Genomic DNA, 3079 nt, shown 5'->3' with positions numbered 1-3079 from the left:
TGGGGGCGGGGGGTGGGGAGACGGAAAGTAGAGACGGGAAGAACTTCAAGGGTTAAACACTCCAAGCACCGGAAGGAGAGCGTGCGACACTTAAAGAGAGTGTGAGATGGGTGTCAGTAAAGGAAAATAAAGCTGGAAAGAATTAGGTTGAGTGAAGGCGGGAAATTCGCTCGGGAATCTGACTCAGACTGAAGAAAGCATATTAATAACTTTTCCCACACGGTACACAGATAAGGTACTTTTAATGTGAACGCTCATTACTTAACTGAGGATGCCATATATTTACAAGTAGTTTTTCTTGAAATACGAGGCCTTTTAAAAAGTTATTTTAAGGGGCTGGAGAAACGGCTCAGCTCTTAAGACAGAGGACCAGGGTTGTTTGCGTCCCAGAACCGTGGTCTAGTTAGCTCACAATCACCTGTAACAACTTCAGGAGAATCTTCTGCAAGCACCGGGACCTGAAATTACGCACATATCCACACAGTTACTTTGTGTAATTAAAAGAAGCAGTTTTATCTTTAATTTTTAAAATACAAAGTTACAATACAGTGTCCTATACCTTTATGTTTACTGTGTGTATGCTTTATTAGCAATCTGTCTAAACTCCACCCGTTACCTGGCAACAGCCCAGTATGCTCCTCCCCACAGTTACCTGGCAACAGCCAGGTAGGCCGGCCCACTATAAAGGGGCTGCTTGCCCCCTCCTCCCTCTCCTGCTTCCTGCTTTCTTCTCTAGCCCTCTTGGGCTCTTCCCTTCCTCCTCTCTTCCCCCTCTCTCCATGTGGTCATGGCCAGCCTCTACTTCTCTACTCTCCCTCTCTCTGCCTTTCCCTGCCTCTACTACCCTCTTAACTCCCCTCCCCATGTCTTGAATAAACTGTATTCTATACTATATATACCTTCCTGTGATTGGTCCCTGAGAAGAAGGGGATGCCTTGGCATGGGCCCGCTGAGGCACCCCCATACCTCACCATACCGGTACCCTTAGAACATATTCTTGGACCTCTTTATCTTTTTATAATCACAACAGTGTGCAATAGACTAAAAACCATTCGTTGCAGGAATTGAAAGAGTTGGGAACAATCCTAGTGTCATCCTGAGTAGCTCTACTTAGTAAGCTAGTGAATGGCACTCCTAGAAGTCCAAACATGAAGCGGGAAGAGGATAGTGTCTTTGTATACAGTCATAGTTGCTGTCTACGTTGTTCCATTCATGTGAAGGCACTACACAGGCTGCAAAGACCTTGCCTGAGATCTGAGGTCAGATGATTTACATAGGACAAAGCGACCTCCCCTTTTCTCTTTCCCCATCCTTTCCCCACCCCACACATCCAAGACAACTTTTCTAGGTTCAGGAGCTTGTAATTATTTCTAACTTAGAAATGGACAGATAAGGGGCTTCTTTGCCAGATGGTGACACTGCAAGTCACTCAGGCTAATACACTAAAAATATAAATGTTGAGATTCAGCTCTTCAATCTCCATGCAACTACAAAAGACTTATTTCCCATATGTTTTTGCTTCTAATCTTTAGCCCCATCAAACTCCAGCTGGCAGGAATTTTTCTATCTCAAGTACAACTCTAGTTCTGCCTACATAACACTGTCCAGCAAAGGGAGGGGGCATCACTGCCACCTGCGAATCTAAGCAAATCCTTTTTTGCTGCTTACATAAAGAATAGCTAGTCAGTTATGTCTGAAGATAATGCTTTAGGCAGTTGTCAAGCTGTTGCTGGGAAGATAAATTGCTAGTCTTTCTAAAAGCATGGTGTCAATATGTACACTCTGTGACTTTAGAATTTCACTTCTTGAAACATGGAGCCAAAAAGGGACTTATGAAATGTACTATTGTTGTTTATAAGCAGATAGCCTAGAAACGATGTAACTGTCTACAAAAAAATGGATTAGATCACAATATAGTTAAACAATGAAATACTCAAAAGCTAAGCAGGATCTATTACTGTTATTTCAACTGTTATGTTGATGTATTTTGAGGAAAGAAGAGAATAGAAAGGGAAATCACCAGGTTTATATGTCCTTGTACTATTTAATGTTTTTTTAAGATTATTTATTTTATGTATATGAGTACACTGTAACTGGACAGATGGTTGTGAGCCATCATGTGGTTGCTGGGATTAGAACTCAGGACCTCTGCTCGCTCCTACCCCACTCGCTCGGGCCCAAAGATTTATTTAGTTTATATCTAAGTACACTGTAGCTATCTTCAGATACACCAGAAGAAGGCATCAGATCTCATTATGGACGGCTGTAAGCCACCATGTGGTTGCTGGGATTTGTACTCAGGACTTTCAGAAGAGCAGTCTTACCTGCTGAGTCATCTCACCATCCCTAATGTTTTATTTTCACAACACAAATATTTTTTAGTCTTAAGTATCCTAGTGGATATTCCTTTTAAACAAAAGTAGTTTTGATCCTTGGGACAATCTACTAGTCCTTAGCAGTCAAAAATATTTCTATGTTAGTAAAGAATACTCATGTATGCATGCATATTAGTACTAACCTTTTAAAGTGGGTTATGATACACATATTTCCTTATGGTATATGGTACACACATAAGTAATTTAACAGTAGATTCTGAACATCTCTCTAGAAAACATCAAACTCCTGTCAATATGAGAATTCCATGATCAGCAGACTGGTGAGGAGCCTTAACAGATAAAATATTTGCTGTAAACAAGTGTAGTTCAGATCTCTAGAACCCATGTAAAAAGACTGGATAAGTCTGTTGGTTGCCTGTCTCCCTGCAGAGACAGGAGGTTCATGGGCAAGCTGGCCAGAATTTGTAAGTCTATAATCACTGAGAGACCTAACCTTGATAAAGCAGAGAGCAACTAAGATACTTAATGTCATCTTTGTGCCTCTGTATGAACACATTAATGTACATCCCCTCCACATGTGCCCATAGATTCAAACACTCATGCCACACACAAATACACCTATAAAAAATTCTGTGATATGTACTAAAAATCATATTATATTCTTTGAAAAATGTTTTTAGCTGGGCAATGGTGGCACATGCCTTTAATCCCAGCACTTGGGAGGCAGAGGCAGGTGGATTTCT

At 41.1% G+C, this 3079-nt stretch overlaps 1 long non-coding RNA gene across 1 annotated transcript in view; it reads right to left on the bottom strand.

Annotated features, from left to right (window-relative positions):
• Nucleotides 1–223: 223 nt before the first annotated feature.
• LOC116069346 overlaps nt 224–3079 on the bottom strand; it is a 9754-nt gene continuing 6898 nt past the window's right edge. The window contains exon 4 of the long non-coding RNA XR_004109986.1: nt 224–458. This is a non-coding gene — a long non-coding RNA (uncharacterized LOC116069346). The remainder of the gene's footprint in view (nt 459–3079) is intronic.

The sequence above is a fragment of the Mastomys coucha genome, unplaced genomic scaffold, assembly GCF_008632895.1.
Source record: "Mastomys coucha isolate ucsf_1 unplaced genomic scaffold, UCSF_Mcou_1 pScaffold22, whole genome shotgun sequence".
NCBI lineage: Eukaryota > Metazoa > Chordata > Mammalia > Rodentia > Muridae > Mastomys > Mastomys coucha.
Note: the sequence above shows the minus strand (reverse complement) of the source record. Positions and strands in the feature narration are given on the sequence as shown.